Source organism: Lepisosteus platostomus, chromosome 17 (genome assembly GCF_059453375.1).
Source record: "Lepisosteus platostomus isolate fLepPlt1 chromosome 17, fLepPlt1.hap1, whole genome shotgun sequence".
In the NCBI taxonomy this organism is placed as follows: domain Eukaryota; kingdom Metazoa; phylum Chordata; class Actinopteri; order Semionotiformes; family Lepisosteidae; genus Lepisosteus; species Lepisosteus platostomus.
The window spans coordinates 6,715,939-6,730,561 of NC_142627.1; positions in this window are offsets into that span (position 1 = coordinate 6,715,939).

The window sequence follows — 14,623 nt, forward strand, 5'->3', positions numbered from 1 at the left end:
AAAAAAGAACTGAAACCATTCACAGAGGTAACAAAAGCCTCTCTTCCTCTGCCAAGGCTCAGGGTGGGAGGACCTTCACACTTGAGGTCTGGGCTCCGCAGGTGATTCGTCACCTTCCTCCCCTGGCACTTTCGCAGCCTGGTGCTAATTCTAATCAAACTTCAAAAAAAAAGAGGAAGAGCTCTTTGATCTCTCCTGCCTCGCCCCTCTCCCACAGCAGCTTCTCACACCGCATTTGGGCTGGGAGGCTCCCGATTTGTCATTGGCTCGTTGGCACTCTGGCCCATTACAGGAGCTCTCCAGGAGGGAGGGGGCAGGCTGGGCCCCACAGCCTCTGTGCGATCCCATAAACAGGGCAGCACCTCACCCGTCTGCCCTAATGGCACTTATCAAGGGGGTGCTGGCTGCTATCAGGGGTCTATTACTGCAAGGCGGGAAGAGCACTAACGTCTGCGGAGCAACCTGCCCTCAGCTCCCGCGGCAATTGACAGGAAAGTAAGAAACTGAGAAAAAAAAAACAAGTCTGCAGGGTCTCAATTACCACTACTAATAATAAACGGCGTTTTATGTGCGGCCTTTTGTTGTGGGCATCCAACACGCACGTCACACATTACAAAAACAAATGCTGGCGGTTCGATATTCTGTGCCTTTGCGTGGATCACAAACGATTCGTTCAATATTTTCTGTTCTTTTGGGTTTTTTTTTTTCAAAGGGTTTATGCAAAGGTTTGCCCATCACCATCCGCCCATTTTAAACCACTTGATCCAGTTCACGGGGGGGCTGGAGCCTATCCCAGCAAGCAGTGGGCTCAAGGCAGGGTACATCCTGGACGAGATGCCAGATCACTGGGCAGACACACACACACACCAGGGCCAATTAAACTACCAGTATGTCTTTGAACTGTGGGAGGAAACCATGAGAAGGTACAGTCTTCACACAGATAGCAGCCCAGATCTGGGTTGCTAACCACCATGCAACCTTGCAACCATGCCACCTACCAAAATACCACCACTGCAAATAATAATGGCAAAAATAATATTAATAATTGCTTACACTTATATAGCGGTTTTCTGGACACTCCACTCAAAGCACTTTACAGGTAATGGGGATCCCCTCCACCACCACCAATGTGCAGCCCCACCTGGATGATGCGACGGCAGCCATAGTGCACCAGAACGCTCCCCACACACCAGCTATCAGTGGGGAGGAGAGCAGAGTGATTAAGCCAATTCATAGATGGGGATTAATTACCATTGTTTTTAAAATACCATTGTTTTTTTTCTTCTTGTGTTCACTACTTTTTGAAATTAGTGACTCGTTTACAAAATCAGCTGTTAAAAAAAAATCATACCATACGGGGCTAGAGAACATTCTTTTCATATGAATGTTCATTATGATGTTAGGAAACCCGAAACTTTTGTTGTGCTATTTCTCGACGTTGACAAAAAAAAGGTGCTATCCCTAAAAAAAATAAATGGATAAATTACATTTAATGCAAGCGAAAAAAGCATTGCCGGTCAAACCGGGGGAACAGAAGAGCAACTTGAGAGAACAGGCTGTGCGCTCTGCGCAAACACGCCCGGCAGGAGACCGTCGGGCACGGCTCTCACCCACCGGGCGCTGGAGACGGGCTCAGTCCTTTCCCTCTGCTGGCGTGAACAGCGCACACTCCTTCCTGAACCACTGCCGAGTTTCTGCGCTTAATAATAATAATAATAATAATAATAATAATAATAATAGGACTGATCAAACACATCATAGATGACACCAGAATTCCTTACACTTATACAGCGCTTTTCTGGACACTTCACTCAAAACGCTTTACAGGTAATGGGGATCCCCTTCAACACCACCAATTTAACTTTTTAGATGAAGTTCCGTTTTGGAAATACAGGCCAATCGTGTTATTAATTTGGCTTAGTTTTTGCTTATTTGCATCAGCTCCAAATAATAATAAATACGATTGTAATTGTAATTGATCAGTAATAAATTAGATTAGGGATTTGTAGAGTCTTGTATTTTAATTTTTTGTTACGTATTCAGATTTTTCTCTTATTTTATTATGGCCTGATTGTTTTGACCGATTTCTTTAAGTCATACACGCTTCATGTTATTTACTCTTGTACTCTAAATATTTTACAGTTCATTGATCATATGTCACCATGGATGAAGATAGCTAAACAAATTACAGTAGATTAGCAATTCAAAGGTGTTCGTTAATGATTTGTGGGACAGACTCTCGCAGGTGACATCCGGACTTTTTTGGCGTGCCCGTCACCGCTTCCTCTCGCCTCGATGTACTTGAGGCTTGTGGCCACTAGGTGGCGAAATGCCTACAAAAGGAAGACCAACTGCAATCCCGTGAAGTGAAAGTACCGACTGCAGAGAATCTTCCAAATCTGTCCCTTTCTTTCGGGGGAGTTTCAAACACATGCAAAAGACATGGGCGCTGAAAGGCTGTTTACGGCCTTCACTCTCTCGCTCTCTATTTTACATCTGATTGCTATGGTGTAAAATTGAATTACCCTTTTCAATGCGGGCCATACACTGGAGAGCTGATCACTTTTCCCACAGTTGTGTGAAAAGCAGAGGTGTCGTGACAAGGAGTCGGACAGAAAATGAAACAGCTTGTGGGAAAGAAACGTAATTTGATCACATCTCCAAACTGGCAAGGAGTATATGTATTTTGTGGCAGGACAAGAATGACTTCTGTAGCCAAACAGGACTGATAAATATATTCCTAAACACAGCATCAGGTTAGTGATGGTCATGCTCTGCGACCAATTGCAAGAAAGCCATGAATAAATCTGAAGAAAATCAAATCCAGGGTAAGGGACACAACCCTCACAAATCACATTCAACAGTTAACATCCAGTTTTCAAATATTAAAAGTGGAAACTTTAATTTTCTAACCCCGGTATGTTTTTCTTTTTTTAACAAGCACTTTAAATATTCAGAACCTTGGATACTGAGATACAGTACACAGACCACCTCTCGGAGATTAAGAGACAACGGAGAGAGCGCTGGGGAAAGACAGATCGCTTAGATTTAACAGCGGACGTTGCCCGTGCTTCCTCTCTCGGTCAGAGCCTGTGGAATGGTCCTGTCGGCACGGTGTCACAGGTTTAACATCCCTGCCACTCAGACAGCTACACAAATGGCAAGCTCCTCAATGAGGGATAAGTAGGGGGTGATTACTATCTCCTAAAATTAGCTATCAATTAAGTGAGCACCAACCAATTTAGCCCGATAATAGGGTAAACTATGTTGTTTTGGATGGCTCTGTCGAAACCATGTTGTTGAAGCCGATAGCTGGGATCTTTCAAGAAACGTACGGATAAGCTCCTTAGATAAAATAGCAACCGAATTACATGGGCCTGATGGCCTCCTGATATTTGTAACTTCACTTATATTCTTCTAATGTTTTACTCTCCTAATGATACTCACTGGTCATTTTCTCTGCAAAGTTTTTTTTAAATATGTCACACATACGGTCAACAATTCCTGTACCTTTTGAACAAGTTTCCCTCGTCCAGAAAGACACTAATGAGTATCTTTGTTGAAGCCCAAACACTTTTTATCATCATTACAAGTGGTTCACTCTGCATCAAACGTCTGTGCGAATATTTGTCCCAAACTGAGTTAAGTGCTTTTCCCTTTTTTTTCCTTTCATCTGCACAAAAATAGAAGTAATAAACTCAGCCAGTGAAATTTGATGATTTAGAGGTCATGAGAGCAACAATGTTCTGACTGTGTTTTTACAAGGCAAAGGAACATTTTGGAAAATATCTTCCTAACCCATTGGATGTGAGTATAAATCAAATTATTTAACCAGTTCCTGGTATCTCAGGAAAGTGGTTTTGACATGAATACTTGATAGTATAGTGCTTGGACAAAAAAAATGTTCCCCTAAATTTCCAGTTCCTAATCTCCCTGGACTAAATTTCCACCTGTATCATATGGTCCAGTTGTTTCTCTCTATATTAATTAAAGTTTTCCTGCAATATACGATGCAGTGGTAACAGTATTTTCATACAAAAGGATTCCACAGCATCAGAGAGGGTCCATTTCTTCCACGATCTAAACAGCAGCCATCACATCCCCCAACTGCACCAACAGCCCCATACAGCAGACAGGGGGAGCAAGGTCTTCATCACAGGCTAGTCATCACTGGGACATTTCTTCTAGCTCTCTCGACTTCCCTGCCAAGTACTTCTTACATGTGTTCTGATCGAAATGCCTCGTCAGCGCAGTAGGTAACGAGTCAGTCAGATAATCTGAAGGTCGTGAGTTTGACCCTCACACGGGGCAAAGCTTTCAGGGGTGGAGCAGTGGCTCTGTGGCTGAGGATCTGCGCCTGTGGCTGGAAGGTTGCCGGTTTGTATCCCACGGCCGGCAGAGGAATCCTACTCCGTTGAGCCCCTGAGCAAGGCCCTTAACCCCAACTGCTCCAGGGGCGCTGTACAATGGCTGACCCTGCGCTCTGACCCCCAAGCTTCTCTCCCTGTCCGTGTGTCTCATGGAGAGCAAGTAAGCAAAAAGACAAATTCCTAAGACAAGAAACTGTATATGCCCAATGAAGTGATTTTATCATCTTAAAAACAAACCCCATAGTGGGAGTGTCTGATTTCCACCTGTGTCTGTTCGTCATAAACCGATCGTCCATTAATCGCTTTTCAGATAGAAATGGGGGGGAGGACATTGAGGGGATTGCGCTGTAAGATCCGCACGACGGAGGTGCTGGAAACAGAACGCTTGGAGGAGGACATGTCTGACACTCAGGAGACAGTGTGGAAACAGTTGAATCAATAGTATGAACAAGCACTTAGAGCCCTAGTGAGTTCAAGCTCAGCTGGAATCCCCAGGGTCAGGGCTGGAAACCAATGAAGTAGAGACGTGAGATAGTGATTAGGAAGTTGAATTTAGTGGGATTTTGCCAGGACACTCCTACTCTTCCGAACAGTGCCGTGGGCTCTTTAATGACCTAGCAGTCAACCGTTAATTTTGTGTCTCATCTAAAGGATGCACAGCATCTTGAGTCACTATCATGGGGTTTGGTTTGGACTTTCTTGTCCACCTACTGGTCTTCCAACCTCAACTACAGAGACAGCCTGGTTTTCCTCAAAGGTCTCCCAGCCCTGGACTGACTAGGTCCTGCTTAGCTTGCCCTTCTTCTGAGATTTGAGGAGATTAGGCCACAAGGTAATAATTTAATTCAATTTGTCCAACGTTTGTCCTGATTCAATTTTTTTCATCTGCAAAAGGCAAACATTTCAGTGCTAGAATGCTATATCAGCCCTGATGTCTGTTTTATTTTTTCGCATAAACTCTGTAACGAAGCCATTGAGGGGTGAGTGAGTATTTTGGGCAGTATTTAAGGTTCTTACCTTCATGTTTTTTTCATACATTGATACACAGGGCAGAGAAGGGTAGGGCAATGTCTGGTTGGCCTTAGGGTCATGTGTAGTTGACACACGCATGTCAGACTCCAGGAGTGTTATTATAACCAACCTGAGTTGCTTCTGCCAGGAAATGTGAAAGGTTTAGAAATGTGCCAAAACATTTCCCTTGAGCCCTTTACTCAATCACATCACTATCTGGAGCCATGGTTGGAAATCCCTGTACCTCTCCTGCTCTGTTTGCTTCATCGCAGCGAGTGGCACCCTTCCCTGGACTGGCCCTCTCCTAGTGCCTGCCAGCACCATGCCTTCTGAATCTAATGCCATCTCCTGGCAGTGACTTTCGAGTCATTTGCTTGTATGTAATTGTGCTGCGCAAAACAAAACAACAACCCACATAGAGATGAACATGAAAGACAATAACACGCTGTGTACTGTACTGCAAACTCCTAACATTCTGAAGATTTCATTCTCCAGATGAGTTGCTGCAAAAACACCCGTTAAATGCAATTACATCGGCCCCCTCCAGTGTTTGTAGCTTCTGTTCCCAAGCTCCTGTGAAATGGATGGTATATATATTGGCTTCACACATAGGGGTCATATGAGGTGAGAAAGGGGGTTATTCACACCAGCCAAAGAGAAGAGGCTCAGCAGGAGGCTCCAGATTTCAGAACTTCCTCATCCTCAGAGTAAATGATTGGGGGTCTTTGAGCCCTTACAGCCATTCACTCTTTCAGGGGTCTATTAGCAACAGCCTGCTTCATTACAATCTGTATTAGAGATATCTGAATACGACAAAGCCCCTAGGATGTAATTATCCCCTCCAGAAAAAGGAAAAAGGAAAGGTGAAAGGTGCAGGCATGCAGGTTTAGAGAGGGGAAGCTTAATTCTGGATCACCAAGCCAAGGCTGGGTCACAGTGGAGTCTGCTGCCAGCTCCTAACAGGCCGCTGTGCTTCACTAGAACAAGGGAGGTCTTCTCCGGAGGAGACCAGTGGCCCAGGAGTGTGTGTGTGATGGTCAGAATTCAGCAACGGCGCTGTGGGGGATGATGTGTTCAAGAACAGTCTGTGACTGGGATGAAAGAACATCAAAGACCACAAAGTGACCCGACTGATCCCAGTATTCGCAATGCCTCCAAGGCACTGACAAAGTCACCCTAGCAGACTAGCAGACTTTGTCAGGACTCACTATAAAACGCAAAGCAGAGGTCGCAAGTGGAAACCAAGTGGACGTGCCTTCAAAGCTGAGAAAAGGAGGCTGCTTCCTTACCCACAGGGCTGTGGCAGTGTCGAACACAGTACCCAGCCGTGCTGCGGAAGCCGATGCCCTGGTTTCTTTCAAGAAATGGCTGGATGAGACCCTGGGATCCATTAGCTACAATCTCCTCTCGTTTGCACCCTCTCTAACGTTGCTCTGAAATCACGCTGCTCTCACAACCCTTGCCCCCTTCCCTCCCACAGGCCCATGGCTCTCTCACGAGTCCCGAAGACAATTATTACTATTTTTAATTGTGATTATTTTCATTGTACACACGCCAGCTCAGCGTTTTGAGTTTTGTTTACACAAAATGGGGAGGGGGGGGGCCACAATCGCAGCAGTTTTGCGGCTTTTTCCACATTCCAAACGTCTGTCTCCTGCAGGAATGTTTAACTAGCAGGAGACTGCAGGCTGCAACGTCAGAAACTAGCAAAGAGCATACATATCAAGAGCCTACATTCAGATACGAAACATGCATCTGTTTCGAACCAAACTATTAAAGACTAAAATGAAAGAGGGGTATCTGGGCTATTTATTGACGACTGTGTTGGCTAATTACATTGACATCATCGGATAAAGGTGACTCCAGTAAGGATTGTTTTGTTGACAGGCTGATGCTTGAAAAGATGAAAAATCATTCTGTTGTGAAGGTGTGTGAGGCAACTAGGAATCAGTCAGTCAAATCACATCACGAGGAGGATCAAAAAAGAGGATAGCCCTTCACTATACTTCAAGAAAGTTGTTTTTCTGAGTTTGAACCTCAAGTGCCCTGTTTGCATCATTCTACATCAGCTGCAGTTCATTGTGCCAGCCTGCGCTGAAAGGAGCACCATACCCTCTTTGATTATCATATCTCCATTGTCTCGAGCAGGAAACACACCTTTCAGGTCCTTCACAATTGCTTTCAGAGGATTCGCTCTGGAGTGTAACCCTTTGAAAATCCCCACGAGCGTTTATGACCTGGTACTGGCCACAAGGCGTGCGCCACCTTGCACTGCGATACGAGCTCCTTTTACAAAGCCAGAGCCGTTCCGTGGTCTGGCTTCCTGAGGAAAAAGGTAGGGGTGCTCAGATCAAAACATAGCCAGGCTAATTAGCAGAAGTAATAGGGGACTCTCGGCACCAGGCCTCCCTTTGGGCTCTCACTAGCACTTGGTGTATTTTTCTAGATCAAGGTGAGCTTTCACTCTTCAGTATTCCCTGGCAAAGTGTTTTAAATAAGTGGGGTTTGACGATGACAGATGTGGCAATAGGCTAATTGTGCTAAGGGCCGGCAGCATTAGCCTAATGACATGGGCCAGAAAGATAAGATAAGGGCAGGAAAGAAAAGCTTTAGGTGCAGAGAGGCTAACTTTTGAAAAAGTGTCTATAAACATCCAAAGATAAAAATGCAGTGATGTGATGGAATGAAACTGAATGTTTTAAGTTAGTACTCGAACGCCTTAGTGCAGGGAAATTCATTTTTGAAAATGCGTCTTAAATCTTGTCTTGAGTCGACTGCCCAAAACCAGAAACCCTTGCCTGTTTTTTTCTGGGCTTTAGGAACCTGAACAGTAACTGGCCAGTCAACTTTTAATTTGCCTGTACAAACACTGACAGCATCACAGCCCACACGTGGAGCTTAAGAAGGGGGGAACTCTAAATCTGACAACAAAGCTCTTCTTATTTTGATTCTGTCTCACCGCCCTTTGGTTGGTAGCTCTCCTTAAGAGGTGTTAAATGATCACAGGGCTCGTTGGATTCAGATTATTCCCAATTCCTTCCAGATGTCACTCAGGAGCACACTTTTGTTTTTACAAACACACTCTTGCACACAGATGTGCAGAGCGTGGCTCTGTGGCTAAGGATCTGCGCCTGTGGCTGGAGGGTTGCCAGTTCAAATCCCATGGCCGGCAGAGGAATCCTATTTTGTTGGGCCCCTGAGCAAGGCCCTTAACCCCAGCTGCTCCAGGGTGCTATATAAATGGCTGACCCTGTGCTCTGACCCCCAGCTTCTCTCCCTGTCTGTGTGTCTCATGGAGAGCAAGCTGGGGTATGCTAAAAGACAAATTCCCAATGCAAGAAATTGTACATGGCCAATAAAGTGATCTTATCTTATCGATGACAGATATCTCGAGAGATCGTCTTTCTCATATTAGCATTAGAGATCTAGGTCTTATTTTTTTGCATCTGATTCCGTACAAAACATTAAAATAATATTTAATGTCATTAAATACGAATTGCTTTTGCATTCTGCTGATGGACCCCGCTCAATGTCTGGAAAAATAGCATGATCTTACATGGAACAAAGGTTGAGCAGCCTTAAGAAACTGGCCGTGCTAACTTCTGGTCCTGAACCCTGGCTCCTTGATATTTTTATTTATTTATTATTAGGATGTAGCAGGCATGCAGGCAGGGTGCAAATTAACACTTCAAAGTACTAGGAAACGGCGTTCACTCACTGAGAGATGAATCAGGTGTGGTTTAGCCAAGGCAAGGTCTATCTCACACCCTCTGGGGAAGGAAACAAAAATGTTAATTCACCGAGCTGAAGACCGGGCTAAAGTTTGCGACCAGTTTCCTTCACACTTGGGCTGCTGGAAAATGGGGCCAGGAATACAGCAGCATCCCACAGGCTGGCAAATTACTCTCAGCTAGATCCCTGTGAATTCTCACACTGGGGGAGGGCCGGTCAGGGAGGCCACTGGCACTGCAGAAAGGCCTGGTGACAGCGAAGGATTCTGCCAACAGATACAACTCACAGACACCACCGGCTAGATTTAGCAACAAGGACATAGTTTGCCCAAACCTTCCTGTAGGGAATAAAGCTATTTTAGTACGACAACGCCAGAAAGAGCTGCTTTCACTGGAGACTGAGTGGAGCTAAATAATTGATTGGAGTGGAGCTGATTGCAAATTGTGTGGACTAGTGCTTTTGATTTTGGAGAAAAATGATAGTGGGAAGCCTCACCACTCACTGCAAAATTACAATACTTTCCGTCTTTTTCCTTCTTTGCACTGCTGAGCCCTTTCCAATACTATTTAAAATCTGGACAAATAACTGGGTGGAAGATGAAGTTTTTGGTTTTGTTTTTCAGATACCTGTGGACCACAAAGAGGCCAGACAGTCGAATCCAATATAGAACTTTCTCTCACTCTCCTCCGTGTCTTGGGCAGACTTGAAGGCTGTCACTGGACTTGCAGTCTCCAGTAAATGACATCTTTCTGTGACTTAATGTTTAGCTTGCCTGGCTGTGAGTTGTAGTCATTTTTAAGTCATTTTCACTGCATTTGGCTCTTTATAGAAATGATTTATATATGTACACATTATGTGCCTGTATGTACATTCTTTCATTTTTTCCCCCTTATTATTTATTTAAAATGAACTGTACCACTCTGCTCCACAGCCTCAATTCCCTAAAGGATTCTAGCTTTATGTTTAAGAATTATATCCTACTGTTTCAGGACCAAATACAGTAACTCTTCAGGATTCATAAAAAAAGCAAGGATGAAAAATAGAACATAACAGAACCTGCAAGCATCACCAAGTTTCTCATTATGAAATTGTTTCAAATAAAATTATTCAGAAGCAAAGACCCAATAAAAATGAAAACCTTTTTAGACTTAAAAGGTTAGACTTTGGTCTCCTAACTGTCCTCCAAGCCCGTCTACACTCTAGTGGTGACAGACCCTTCTCCTCTTATGCCCCTAAGCTCTGGAACTCTCTCCCCAAGGATCTCAGAGAGTCACCCTCTCTAAACTCCTTCAAATCCAGACTCAAAACCTTCTTCTTTAGAAGAGCCTTTACTGAACTGGTTCCATTCTTCACCCCTCTGCTTCTATTTTACTTAGTACCACCATCCACAGTCTCCTCTGTGTATTGTAATTGTGTTTTATCTTTTGTATTCTTTTTGCCTTTCTGTAAAGCGCTTTGAGAAGCCACCTTTAAAGGCGCTATATAAAAAAAGTTTTTTTTTTTATTATTATTATTATTATTATTAAAAAAAAGTCTCCGCAGACTCTCGAGTTCATGCAGAGCCTGGGACAGGCAGCTTCAAAGTCTGGGAAATAAAAGGCCAAGACTTTTGGAAATAAGCAGGATGACAGGCATTCCAATTGGGTTGCTCTGTACCAGCACACAGAACATTCAGAACCACGCCTGTTTAGTCCTGGAACTGGATGGTCAGAAACACATATACTGGCTCTGGCGGTGCACAAGCCTGAGCAGACACATTCGTGCCTGCTGGTCACTCAAGAGCGAGGAGACGCAGCCCAGAGAAAGGTGAGCGGCAATCTCTCTCTGCAGATGCACGATGTCGGGCATTCAACTCACATAGAGAGCAGAAGGGCTGAAGGAGCTGAAAATGCAACTGGACTCTTTAAGAAGCACCAGTCAGAAACTCCCAGGAAAGAGAAAGGTACACGCGTTCCTTAAGGGAAAGACTGCATGGCCTTTCACGTGGATATTTTTTTTCTTAGTTTTGTTTTTTCCCCATCAACATTAAGCACAGCTAAATATCCATTTTAGCAGGTTAATACCTGAAGAACAGAAACTGGAAGAGGTGTGGGAGTTTCCTTCGCTGAGTGATTTTAAAAAAAGCTGTGTTGTCTATTGAAGTTTCGTCAGTCTTACATTTCTGTGCCGGCTCAACCCCAGCTCCAGCAATGCCTCCTTTCTTGCTTTTTGAAGGAAACTGAGACCGTGCGTATGCCTGGTGTTTTTTTGTAAACGCGCATATTTGCTCTTTACTGTGAAAAAAGAGCCTGCGCGATGCTACATAAGAAAGAGGTGTGAACTGCTGTCTCCAGACAGCCCCCCCTACTCTGTGATCCCCTGCCCACTGCTGTTTAATATGCAGGCTGTCTTATACCAGGCCAGCAGTCGCGTCTGTTTATCCTCAGTAATGACTACATTTAGACAACTGTCTGCCGCAACAGTGGTGGCATTGGTGCACACATTCCTGTCCAGTCGACTGCTGTGGGAACGAGCAGCAGAGGAATTTTGATATGTGAGAACTTGTTATCATGGGAACTGTAGTCCTACAATACCGCAGCTATAATAAATAAGTGCCATATGCCAAACACAGATGCCTCCTTTTTAAAAAAAAAAAGACAGAGGGACCAGCCTATGCCCCAGGGCCTGAGACCTTCTGTGCTACATTAACTCGCCACTTTAAGCCCATTAGAATTTCTAATAGAGGGAACCTGCAGCACTAACCCATCGATGCCTGATGGGAGTTGTCAACAAAGGGAGCATGTGGTCCAGTTCTCACCACAAGGGCTTTTGAGCTCAAGATGCTGGTGATTAATAACTAACTCCTTCCCTTCTCCATCCTTAGTCCAGTCTAGTTTATTTGTCATACGCACGAGTGCACTGAAATGCTTATTTGCAGGTATGCTTTAATACAAAGACATTAAGGAACCCCAAAACATAAACACAGAACAGCAGCAGCAGCAGCAGCAACAAAGTTACAAGCGCTTGCTTAAATGATTGCTGAAAAAGCAGGCTGGATACAAAAAGCCCACAACACAAAACAGATAAAAGACGTACAGACAAGAAGCAACTTGCAACATGTTGCCACTCTCATTAAATAAAATATCAGCAGTTCAGATGTGCTGAAGTGTGCCCTTCCCAACACAAGGGCATCTTTGCTCAGTGCTCCGAGACCCTGACTGGGCGACCGTTTGTAAAATCGTTTGTAACACTACCGGCCTGATGCTTCACACCCATTATGTGCCGGGTTTGCTACTGCTTTTCTGCGGTGTCACTCAACTGCATCTGTCATTGCCTTCCCAACTGCGGTTCCTGCTGGATATGGTGATCCACTGTGGATCTACTCCTGTGCTCATTTTTCCTTCTTTGGAAATTTGGTGCTTAGAAGAAATCTTTTTTTTTCCCCCTTTGAATGTGAAATAAACCAATGGGAATGGGAAGGATGTGTGAACAGGGAGACGTTGGCATTTTTGTTCTTTTTTGGCTGCATGTTTTTTCTCATTATTAGCAGTTCCATAAGCGACTGCAACTTGGCTGAGGTCCGCTGGCCTTGTAAAGCACACCCTTAGTTTCCTTATTTAGTGATGCCAAATATTCCGGGGTTTTTTTCAGTGGCCATCGCTTCCTATCAGGAAGGGTTATTTATAGTCTTCCATGTCATTTATTCTTCCCTGCAATTCTGCGCATCCTTGTTCTGCTTCTTGTAACGCTAACCCTGCTGTTCCTGCATTGCCTTCTGATTGCATCACCCAGTAAGGAGCAAAGACAAGACAAAGGTCTGCCTCCAGGCAGTGGTGGGTACAGGGGCTGGACAGCACCAGCGAGAAGCTGGGCTGATTCCACAAGTAAACAACAGCCCAGACATTCAGGGAAGCACAATAACACAGCACACGGTGCAGGCTCACGTATGAAGAAGCAAACGTCTGCGGTATGAAAGCACTTTGTGACCAAATAGTTTGTGCAACACCTGGTTTTAGGAAGAACCACTATATGCTATAATTCCTGCTGCTGATGAAGGCTCCAGCGCAGAACATCGTTCTTCCTTCTTCTTACTTTGTGGACATGAGCGGGCTGTGTGCTCCAGCAGTACAGTACTGGATAGGGCTTTGCAGAATCCCGAGAGTTTCCATGCTGTTCCCCCAGGCCTAGGTGACGTTCTCACCCCACACTTGTGCACACCACAGCAGCAGCCCTGACCGCCCACGAAAAGGAGTCCAGCGAGGAGGTTATCCCACTGCGATTGTCCGCAAGCCCGTCAGGGGAAGCACGCTCTGAAATCCCCCGTTAGCCCAGTTCCCCCCTCGTCCCGCCCGCCGGGATGACATCAGGTCAATATCTGCCGTTTTCATCCCAAGTGTCACACATCTGTTCTGGCCCAACCAGGAGCGACAGCGCTCACTTTATCCCCAAACTACTTTTGAAAAACAACCTTTCTGCCCCAGTTATTGCCGAAACTCAGCACGAGACCCCCATTCTGAAATAATCGGAAGATCAATGCGTGTTGCAGCAAAGTGGCAAAGCAGGTGCTTAGCTTAAAGGTAAGCAGTGCTCAAAACTGGATGTGGAGTAAGGCAAACATGTCAAAATTATAAGTCTAATCAAATCCTTTCTCGCACACTATGGAAGACATAATATGACACCAAGTGTTATTAATGTGTTAATTTTGGGCTGACCACACCACAGCACACTCTTCACACGCTGACGTGCATCAATATAAATGATAAACTGTCCCACTCTGCAGTACAGATTTACAGGTACACTGTACAGTAGACTGTATTTGCTGGCACCCTATATGACATGGCTTAGTGGAGCTCTCAGATCAATAATATAAGCAAACCAAAATACTGCAATGGGTTGGGTTTTTCCAATTTATGACCTTTTTGTAATTCATTTTTGAGAGCTTCTAAAAATCAAATGGATTCCAGCCAAGATGGAATTGAAACCTTGAATTGAAGGTTATTATGCATTATGATGTGTCGTTCACTGGTAAGGCCTCATATAAGTAGATATATAGTATACTATATTTAGACCAAGGTCATGGTATTGGGTACGTTGTTGTTTGCATGGGGTCATTTTCTTTTAGGGTTTGTGTCTGTGTGTTTTATTACGGTTGGACTCAGCACGACTCCGAAAGCATTTTTGCGCCAGTACCAAAAAAAAAATGCTTTTCTTGGCTCAAAAATTAAAACTCCTGTTGATTTTCCAAAAACAATATCAAGTAAAAAAAAACAACTATTTTCCATTCCTTCGTTGTCTCTTACTCAGTTTGGTCCTTGATGTTTTTGCGACTTAGAAAGTATTGTTATGGAGCACAAAACCAAGGAAAATGTGAAAGGCAGCGTGGTGTTCCATCCTGTTACAATTGTGAGTTGATCACAAGCTTGGTCTAATTGCTGTTTTTATTTCTTTCTTAAAGTCATGTGTTTAGGTTCCGCAAAATAAAAAATTCAGAAATAATTTCTCTGTTCCTGCTTCTGGCAAAGCAGACGTGC